The 11,444-nt window shown below is 41.1% G+C and overlaps 1 protein-coding gene across 2 annotated transcripts in view; it reads right to left on the bottom strand.

The window, feature by feature from the left end:
• The window catches only part of TSHR (thyroid stimulating hormone receptor), a 151,369-nt gene that overhangs the window by 125,516 nt on the left and 14,409 nt on the right, over positions 1 to 11,444 (bottom strand). The window lies entirely within an intron of this gene.

Below are 11,444 nucleotides of genomic sequence, written 5' to 3'. Positions count from 1 at the left end.
CCCCCAACGCCACTGCATCAAACTCAATATTCTATTTTTAAAAAAGCCTTCTTGAGAATCTGGAACCAAGCACTTGCCCATAAACTTGTGTGTTTTGCTTGGCATTTCAACTACTGGATGGCTGAGACACCACCCAAGCTAAGATAGTATCATAAAATATATCCCTGAGCAGCGAAATCCCTGATGTTGCTGCTGGAAACAAATGTGGAACTCCCTTGAGCCATTTTCTCAATGATAAATGAGTTTATAATCCTAAATTATAAAATAAAAAGATAACAATTCACCATGAAAGAGCCATTAAGATCTCACAATTATCAAACTGACACCCCCAAGAATTACAGAGAATAGAATGATTTCAAAGTGATTATAAAATAAGTTTTTAAAAAATAATTCAAGACATAAAAGACATGATCAAAATCACAAAAATGAACAGATATATGAAACAGAACAGACAACCGAAATATAACAGAAATGGATTAGACAGAAGAGTAGTTAGCTGAAGAATAGTGGCCTGGAAATGTATGTAAAGCTAAGAAACTAGATAAAATGTAGCACAGAGAGATATCATATTAGAAAACACAAAAGAGAAGTTAAAAACAAGAACGAAAGATGGGTGATCCAACTTACATCTAATAGGACTCACATGAGAAAAGAACAGAGAAAATGAGGACAGACAGTATTAAAGAGATAATGGCTAAGAACTTCTCATTCAAAATGGAACAATAAATTCAAAGCAGGGTAAATAAAAATTCATCAATATCTACACATATTACAGGAAAACTATTAAACATTAAAGACAAAGAGACCTTAAAAGCAAATAAAAGTCAAAGATGAAAGCATCAAGAGAAAGATAACTGAGCTGGTGGTAGATTTCTTAACAGCAAGAGAAGGTACAAAAACAATAAAATTCTATCTTAATCCCTGCGTGGGGAGAGAAGGAGAAAGTGGATAGTGGCAGAGCTTTAGTTGTTGCTGTAACATTTTATTTATTTAAAAAATAAAAGAGAAAACTAAGTTAAAGCCAATTGTTAACTTCTGGTTAATTTTGATGGTAGCACATAGTTATCTGTATTGCTATTTTTGTGCTTTCATATGCATTAAAGATGGAAAAGGGTTAATTATAGAAAAAAAAGAGTGGAAATAAAGAATGTTCCCATAAAAAGGAATAGCTTGTGCAAGCAATAAGAGCAGCAGAGTAAATGACATATTCTAGGATGTAAAAATAGTTCGAAGTGGCTGAAATAAAATTCTAGAATATAAAAATAGTTCAAAGGGCTGAAATAATAGAAGTGACTGAAGTGGAGGGAAACTAGTAAAAGATCTGCCTGCTAAGAGAAGCAAGCAGGGCCAGATCACGGGGCCTTCATAAACCATGTGGAGAGTCTGAAATTTTCTGAAGAGCAATGGAAGCCAATAGCGTATTTTACGCAAGAGACCGAGACCCCATCTGCAGTACAGGCTGATCACCCTGACTGCTGTGTTTAGCAAGAACAAAAGAAACTCCATTTCCATTCAGGTGGAAAAAAATGTTAGTAGTGGGAACTCAGATGAAAACAAGTGAAATGGAGACAGATTTAAGATATACTTAGACTAGTAATAATTAATAATGGATTTGATATTAGGGATGAGTGAGAAGAAAGTATCAAGAATAATCATATGTGTCCGTTTTTCTTTGTCTTTAAATACTGATTATATGTTTTTAGTTTACTCTTTTTAATTAGCACATATTTTTGGAATACGGTATGCTGTTTTGATACATGTATACATTATGTAATGATCAAATCAGAGTAATTTGCAAATCCATCACCTCACACGTTTGTCATTTCTTTGTGGTGAGAACATTCAACATCATCTCTTCTAGCTATTTGGAAATATACAATACATTATTGTTAATGTAGTCACCCTACTGTGCAATAGAACATCAGAATTTATTCCTCCTACCTAACTGTAACTTTATACATGTTGACCAACCTCTCCTCATTTCTTCCTCCCCCTACCCTCTGCATAGGCTTTGGTAACCACTATTCTACTCTCTGCTTCTGTGAGATCAATGTCGTTAGACTCCACATATGCATGATGCTTCTATGAGATCAATGTTGTTAGACTCCGCATATGCATGAGATCATGCACCATTTGTCTTTCTGTGTCTAGCCAATTTCACTTAACATGATGTCCTCCAGGTTCATCCATATTGTTGCAGATGACTATGCTGTTTTGAGCATCTGGATAACTGATGGATCCATTCACTGAGATGGGTATACAGATAGTTTTGGCCAAGAAGATAATAATGTCACCTTTGGAAATGTTAAAATAAGGAGTCTGTATGATATTTTAGTGAGCAATTGGATGAAATAAGTTTAGTGCTCAGAAAAGAGACCTGGCTTAGAGATCTGAAATTCAAATTCATTAGAATCTCATTAGATGTATGAATGGGAGTAGGTGAGGCTGGAGAAGTGTGGCATGAGATAAGAACCTCAAAACCATCCAGCATCTTTAAATGATAGGTAGAGGAAGAAAGAGAAGCTGGTACAGAAAGGCAGATGTGCAAACAGAGAAGATGAAAAAGAAAATGGGTATGGCAGCCACAGAGATGCACCATGCAGATCTCCCTCCAGGAAACAGCTTTCTGTGTAACTTCAGGAGGCAGTTAGCTGCCAGCCTCCATCTGCAGCACCTGCAGGAACTGTCACAGTGTTTTAACCAAAACTCTATTCTTCCTGGGAAGCCCACAGCCCAGGGCTAAGCATGGCAGCAGCTCTAGAGACTGGCCTCTATGCCCAATGTGGGTTCCTTTAACGGGCAGTCTTTTCTCTAGAGCTCCCCATTGGTTTGGCCAAGACTTTGTCAGATCTGCAGCACAGTCTGGGGCTCTCCCCCTTTATCTTTCACAGATGTTATCTTTCAATGAACCACTTGCCCTCCTAACTCTGTCTCAGCATCTGCTTCCCAGAATAACTGAACTGATACAGTTGGTACTGGAATTGGTCTGAGAAAGCAGGAGGTAAAATGAGGTTTTGGGAGCAGATCACTTCCTGCAAGCGTAATGAGGATCCCATTCTGGGTGGCACATGGGGCACAGATAGTCTCTGGCACAGGGTGGCAGCCCAATTACCAAAAACTTTAATCAATGATGGCTTGGAAGAAAGTTCTGTGAGAGAACTTTCCTGGCCTGTGCAATGTTCATGCTTTAGAAAAGTGCACGTGTGTGTGTGTGTGTGTGTGTGTGTGTATGTTGGAGGGATGTTGTTGAGGAGGAGGCAAGGAAGATGAAGGAAAGCAATGAATATAAGGATGAAGGAATTAGCTGGATTTTTGTTAAGTTTGAAGCTACTACAGACAGCTAATGCTGAGATAAAGTTGACAGCAACTGACAAACAATTGAACACTGTATGAGAAGGCCTATATCTGGTCCAGGGGGATATTAGAAAGAGCTGAAGACTAAACTCAGAACTTACAGTTAAGAGTTATACTTTTGTTTATATCTAAGAAAATGGACAAATAAGCTGTGATTTATTCTTTGAATAGAATACTGTAGAAAGATTGCTTCGCCCATGTATCAGTTAACATGGAAGTCTGACAACTTGGAATAGGGCCTGAGCAGGACTTTGCAGCACCAGGCTGTGGTACAAGCAGCCCTGCCTCTTGGGCCATATGATCTCGTAGACTCTATTGTGTTGGAAGAGTGAAAAGTGAAAAAAGAGGTAGTGTGGTGTGGAGTTTATGGCAAGCCTTCATAGAAGAATCAAAATACAGTACTCTGGAGTTCTAGAGTGAGGCCACACCATCTGCAGTGCAGAAAAACATCTCTTGGGGTGCTACTGAGCCCTGTTTGAGACTGAATATTTGACCATGGAAGCCAGTAACTATGCATTCTAAACTGCCACTTGTGAGCTGAGCTCTGTAGAACACATTAAGTCAGAATGTCAGGCAGACTCAGCAGCAATTTGTCTAGTGGAAAGTGGTATACCAGGGATCAAACCTGAACAGTACAACAGGGATCACATGGCCACTTTATGACACATTGAGCCATTTCTTCCTGGAAGGACCTGTGAATTATTGTCATGGTAGTAAACATTTATTCTAGATAACTGTTTGCCTTTCTTACCTACAAAGTCCCAGGCATCACTACTAGCTGGGGGATTTGAAAGTGATCCACAGACACAGAATTCCATATAACACAGCATCAGACCATGAGAGACACACTTCACAGAGGAGGAGATGAGTGAGCCTGTGACCATGGGATCCTCTGGTTTTATCACATACCACATACTCCAGAGGCAGGTAGCTCTATAGAGCAATGCAAGAGCCTATCAAAGGCACAACTGGAATGCCAATTTGTAGGCAACCTACATCATGGCATCTGCCATGGTGGGGTATCATCATGCAGGCTAGACACTGAATCACAAACCTCTATATGGATGTTATCCCAATTAGGAAGAATATATTGGTCTGGGAACCATTGGGCAGAAGCAGGAGAGAGTCCACTTATCACATTCAATGATTTGCTGAAAGAGTCTGTGTTTCCTCTTCCTATAATACTAGGCTCTGTGGAGAACTCAGTCTATGACTGCATTCAGGATTTCTTGTACACAGAGACCAGCAGGCTGAAGGAGGAGTCAATATCTTGTTAGGAGTAACTGACACTGATCAGGAGGAAGAAGCAGGGCTGCTATTACACAATGAGGACAGGGAGAAATATATTTGGAACTCAGATGATCCAGTTGGACATACTTGCTCAATTGTGACTATAGACAAACAAGTGCAATAACCCCAGCCTAAGAAAAGTGTGGTTACTATGGGTTCAGGCCCTCAAAAATGAAAGCTTTGATTATATCAGCAGATAAGTCATCAAGACCAGCAGAGGTGAAAGCTGAGGGGGAATTTAAAATGAACAGTGGAAGAGAGATGATTAGTACCAATTGTGATCCCAGACAGACCAACTGCAGCAACAGGGGTCAGACTACTCCCTAAGTTACCTCTTTCAAGTTTCTCCTCAGGAAGACAGGCCCACTGGAATCCTGGATAATCTGTTCCCCAAAGATATGTGGAGAAGCAGATCTATATCTTGCAAGGGGTGGGCTGTGGCTGTTGTGGAAGTGAGGGCTTCGTTTAAGAATGCACTTGCTCACGCCTGTAATCCCAGCACTTTGGGAGGCCGAGGCGGGTGGATCACGAGGTCAGGAGATTGAGACCATCCTGGCTAACATGGTGAAACCCCGTCTCTACTAAAAATACAAAAAATTAGCCGGGTGTGGTGGCTGGCGCCTGTAGCCCCAGCTACCCAGGAGGCTGAGGCAGGAGAATGGCGTGAACCTGGGAGGTGGAGCTTGCAGTGAGCCCAGATTGTGCCACTGCACTTCAGCCTGGGCAACAGAGTGAGACTCTGTCTCAAAAAAAAAAAAAAAAAATGCACTTGCTGTTAAGCTGCAAGGAGTGCAGTTGGCACACCTAACCAGCTCAGTATCCTCCCCATTATGCAACAGCAGCCCTGCCTCCTGTGCTGCTCCGAAGACCCGAACTAAGGCACCAGGCAATCAAGGAGTGTGATGTGGAGAAAACCAAGGGAAGCAGTCAGCAGTGACAAAAGCCACTGAGCATTCAACTTAGGAAAGGATCTAAAATGTTCTTTGGATTTTGCAACAAAGGTTGTTAACATGACTTTGGCAAGACCTTTTTCAATTGAGTAATGGGGGCAAAAGCCAGCTTGCACCAAGCTAAATGGTGAATGGGGAGTAAAAAAATCAGAAGAGCAACATGAGAAAGCTCCTTATGAACATTTAGCTGTGAAGGGAAGGATAGAGGCAGGGAAGGAGTAGTAGGTGGACGCAAATGTGAGAACTATGGAGTGAAATTTTTTTAGAGGAAAGATAATTGAGTGTGTTTAGATAGCTGTGAAAAGCATCTGAGAGAGTAGGAGAGGGAGGAAAAAGTCAAAATAGGGTGAGGAAACCAAAAGAACACGGATGTAGGTGGAGGGACTCATCTTGTATTACTACAAAAGTGGAGAAGAAAAGGATGGGTGTAGATTCTTTTAAATGAAATACTTCATTTGTGTTGCTTTGTTTTAATAGTCAAGTTTTTTCAGAATCCCTGCATAATACATTTGTGTTCTTCAAAATATGTGACAAACAATAACCTCCCATAGTCTTACTCTGCTGAATGGGGAAGATTGTCCTTGAATAGGAAGAGCTCCATGAACATTTGAACAGTGATGTCCTTGGTCTTCCTAACAGTTCTCTGAAATAGGACAGGACCATCTTACGGTTTTCCTTTAATAGATACAAAAGGTAAGACACAGAATGATTAAGTGCCTTACTAAGATGCTTAGGACTTATGGAAGGTCTCCTGACTTCCACTGTCATTTCTACTTACCACTCTTACTGTGTAAGCAGTCCTTTCACATAGTCACGCAATAATTTCCCTGAGTTCAGTGGAAAACTGTCCTCTGCTCTTCACCATGACTTTTAGCTGACATAGCTTTATACCAGATATTTTTCCTCTCTATTTTGCTGCTGTTGATACTGAAGATATTGGATACAATACAAAAAGAAAGCACAATCCCTCCAAGCCACCCTATTTTTTGGTCATGAAATACATATTTTCTGTAAAGTGCCAAGTTTCTTATGAGTAAAAGGAATCCTTCATAAGTACATTAGACCTTCTATCATCACACAGAACTGAATCAGACAGAGCCTTAAAAGATTCTTTCATGCTTCGTAAAGCACATTTCAGAGCTTCTGGCTTTGTTGTTTTAGATTCCAGGGATTGAGGGTGGTTGTGAAATGGCAATTTGGTTATGCTACATAAGGCCAACCAAGCATTAAATACGGGCATCTGGAGGGTTTGGCAATACTAACAGGCTTTTCAGCCAAACTCTGACACAGAACAGATAAATCCTTCTTACAGATTTATGGGCTCTATTGGCACAGAGGCCCCCTAGTTAGAATTTCAGTCCCTTTACCCTACTGGGAATGAATATATCTGGAAGAAGATAAGAACTCTTGGAAGTCTTTAAAATGTCCCTTTTGAAAAGTAGACAAGTGTTGCTCTTCCTAACAAAGCTGTGCAAGCCTGATGCCAAACAGCTGCTGGATGGTCCCTGCATGGAAGCTTGCCCTCCACAAATTGATATAATGCTCACACCGAGGGTTAAATCAGGCCACATCTGACAGGCTCTCAGACCTACTACCACGTTAGTAACAATAGCTAACCTGTGATCAAGGCGTATTCTGTTACATCATGCTAACAGCATTAGCTCATGAGCTCCGTATAATCACTCAATGTGGGGAGAGCAGATTTTACAGATCTTGCTAGTTTGTTCATCCTGTGAATTGAGTAAATAGAATCTCCCACCCAGGGCGATGGTGGGAGATAAGAATTATACCACACCTCTTCTGCCTCCACATCTAAAGCAGGTTGGGGAAAAATAACTGAGAAGTAAGCTCTGGTAAACATAAGGTGAAGAATAATTTATGTCTCTCATTTAAACAGTTTCCAATTCACAGCAAATTTTCTTCCTTGGCACATTGGTTAAATTTGTTAATGGAGATTTAGAAAAGGTATAGAAGCCAATATTATTATAAGAAACATCGACAGAAATAGGATATTGTTAGAATTGTTCTTCAGCTTCCTTATAACGGAGAAAAGCCCTTTGCATGAATATTGACTCATAAAAGAGTTATGAATAATGGCTTCATGCATTGCTATTAAGTCGCCGCTTTCTAGAAATGTTGCCTAAGATTGCCATGAGATCCAGAAGGGATAAATGCATAGTGTTCCTCTGCCAACTGGCTAGAAACAGCCTCCTTCATAAGATGGGAACTCTTAAAACCTTTCGACACGGGAAAGTATGTTTTGTAGCTCTAAGCCTCTGAGAATAAGTACACAGATTTTTTTTTTTTTCTTTTCTTTTTTTTTTTTTTGAGACAGCGTCTCGCTGTCGCCCCGGCTGGAGTGCAGTGGCGCGATCTCGGCTCACTGCAGGCTCCGCCCCCCGGGTTCACGCCATTCTCCTGCCTCAGCCTCCCGAGTAGCTGGGACTATAGGCGCCCGCCGCCTCGCCCAGCTAATTTTTTGTATTTTTAGTAAAGACGGGGTTTCACTGTGTTAGCCAGGATGGTCTCGATCTCCTGACCTCGTGATCCGCCTGCCTCGGCCTCCCAAAGTGCTGGGATTACAGGCGTGAGCCACCGCGCCCGGCCAAGTACACAGATTTTTTTGATGTTCAGATTTTTGTATCTAAGGTATAAGGTATTAGAGCATGGAGTGGGGCTGCTATCTACATTGATGTGTTAGAAATGAACCTGTCCAAAAATTGCTACAAGCTTTAGCCAGGCCTGTTTACATCTGTTTTCCCTTTGGGTCACTTGTCTGATTGCCCATACTCTTTGTCACCCTACAATGTAGATGAAACTTGAAAGCATTATGCTAAGTGAAAGAAGTCAGATACAAAGGTCACATATGGTAGGATTCCATTTACACAAAATATCCAGAATAGGTAGACCCATGTGGACGGAGAGCAGATTCCTGGTTTCCAGGGGCTGGGAGGAGTGGGGAATGGGGAATGACTGCTTAATCCGCACGAGCTCCCCTTTGAGATGATGAAAATATTTTGGAACTAGATACAGGTGCTGGCTGTACACTATTGTGAATGTACTCAATGTTACTGAATGGTAGGTATACTTGAAAATGGTTAATTTTATGTCATGTGAATTTCACATCACCTGAGAGAGGAGGAGGAGGGGAGGGAGAGGGAGAGAAAATAGACCAGATTTAGCAAGATAGCTATGGAATAGTAGAAGGAGCTTTGGGTTTAGAGTTAGGAGACATGAATTTGAATTCTGACTCTTTCACTTACCAGCTGTGACATAAAAGTCAAAAAAGATGACATTTCTGGGTCTCAGTTTTGCATCTAAATGAGAGTCAAACACCTCTCAAGGAAGACCACTGTGAGCACTGAGATATTATATGTGAAGACATATAGAATGGGTCTGGGCATAAAGCTGATACAAACACATAACTGAGCAAAAAACCCCACAGAACAATGACAGGTTTTTTTTTAAGGTAGTACAAAAAACAAAAACGAAAACCCATGGAATTTATGTTATAGCTAAAACTGTTAAAATGTAATAAAAGTAACTTGGATTAATAACTCACAATAGATAACAATCATGGCAATTTTCATAAATCCAAACTGAAGAACTAGGTGTTTTGTAATTATAGTTTATACTTCATTTATCTGGCTTCAAGGCATGAATTTAAATCTAAACATTTGTGTTATGGAAAATTCTTCCCTCTAGTACTATGTATAGTAACCACATCAAGTTACTATATTTCATCATCTTAAGAGGCACATATTTTAAAACTTTAATGTCTCAGGAACCAGGAATTCATTGATTAAAAGTGTTGCTGGATCCCCCTAAGGAAGCGTAGGGAAAGTGTATACCACTACAAGCATTATTGGTTAACGTCCCCCAATTGTTCCTAAAAGGAACCTGTGGCCAGTTGCCAAAGTAACTGTCAACTGGTAAACAGAAATCCAAGACTTCTTGAAGATCATTGGATACAAGGTTTGAGCTTATACTGATAAGACTATGTCCCAGGATAAATTGCAGATATTAGTGTCAACTTGAAAGACTTAAAGGATGCAGAATGGTGGCGTTTCATATCCTTTCCATTCCCCTATCTGCCCCCTGTAAGAAACAAAACCAACAAAAACCCCAAACGAATAGATTAAGGTGAATGACAATGCACTTTAACAAACTTAACCAATAGGTAGGTTCTATCATAGCTGCTGTGCCAGATGTCTTCACTGGAACACATCAGCACAGCCTCTAGCACTTTATATGTGATTATCAATCTGGTGAATGTGTTCTCTTCTTGATTCCTATCAATAGAGAGAATCAAAAGTAGTAAACCTTTATCTAGGAACAATAGCAACACCAATTCACTGCTTTGCCCCAGGGGCTCCATTTCATAAGAGTTTGCAGGGACGGATAGTCTGGACATCACACACATCGTCATACTGGTTTGCTACCTGATGATATGCTAATTAGAGTTGGTGGGCAAAAAATAGAAAGAAGCCTAGATATTCTAGCAAGAAATCTGAAGGTCAGGGGGCAGCAGATAAATCCCACAAAGATTCAGGGACCTCTTCCATTAGCAACATGCTTAGTCTGGGGCATTCTAAAAAATCCCTTCTGGCCAGGTGTGGTGGCTCACGCTTATAATCCCAGCACTTTGGGAGGCCGAGGCAGGTGGGTCATTTGAGGTCAGGAGTTCAAGACCAACCTGGCCACCCGTCTCTACTAAAAATACAAAAATTAGCCGGGTGGTAGTGGCACATGCCTGTAATCCCAGCTACTTGGGAGGCTGAGGCAGGATAATTACTTGGGCCTTGGAGGCAGAGGTTGCCATGAGCCAAGCTAATGCCAGCCAAAAAAATGAACTACTGCTGTACTGCAGTCTGGGTGACAGAGTGAGACCCTATCTCAAAAAAAAAAATCCCTTCTAAGGTATAGGACACATAGTTGTATCTTGCCCTTTCTACCTTTTACAAAGAAGTACAGCACTTGCTGGGCGTCTTGGCTTTTGGCAGCAGTGTAACCCATTTTCCCATTTATCAGATAACTCAGAAGGCTGCAGGTTTCAGGTAGGACCTACAGGAGTCTATAACAGATTCAGGCTGAAATGCCAGCTTCCCTGCCATGTGGGCCACACAGCCCAGCCCAGCAGGTCTTACAACTCTACAGATATCCATCCTGGACAAGAATATTCCATAGATTTGCCAGCAGGTCCCAAGAAGAGAATGAAAGCTCAGGCTCTTGAAGTTTAGGAGCAAGGATCTCCCTTCTGAAGGACAGAAATACCCTTTATGTGAAAAATAATTCCTGACATGCTAGTCTGCCCTAGTAGAGACTGAGATCTCTTCAATGGGACACTAAGTGACTCTGTGACTACAGCTGCCCATTGTGAATTGGGTATTGCCAGTTCTACTGAGTCATAAAATAAGGTGAGCACAGCAGCAATTGATTTTATGATAGAAATTTTACATTCTGGATCAAGAAAGACTAGGTAAGGGAAGGTAAATTCATGACTAGGTGGCCTAGAATCCCACTTCACTTATCTCTGCTGCACTCTCACTGAAATTGGCTTCATGGAGAGCTCCATATGACCACTTGATGGAGTTCATAGGTTGGTGTCTGCTTTACAGTTTGGCACAAGCTAATGCCAGCCAAAAAAAATGAACTACTGCTGCATTACGGCCCCACTCAAGGGTGGCCCTAAAGGATAGTGGTGAAAGGAAATCTTCACAGTCAGTTGATCTGTGAGCATTACAGCAATCATTCTCTTTCTCTTTGTATGAAGGGAGAAAGAACTGTGACAAGGGTATACATGGAATACCAAGAAGTAGCAAGTAACTTACGTGGTTGACCACTGGCCTA

This window comes from Pongo abelii, chromosome 15, assembly GCF_028885655.2.
Source record: "Pongo abelii isolate AG06213 chromosome 15, NHGRI_mPonAbe1-v2.0_pri, whole genome shotgun sequence".
Classification (NCBI taxonomy): domain Eukaryota; kingdom Metazoa; phylum Chordata; class Mammalia; order Primates; family Hominidae; genus Pongo; species Pongo abelii.
The sequence above is the reverse complement of the archived record's forward strand: the minus strand, read 5'-3'. Positions and strand labels throughout refer to the sequence as shown.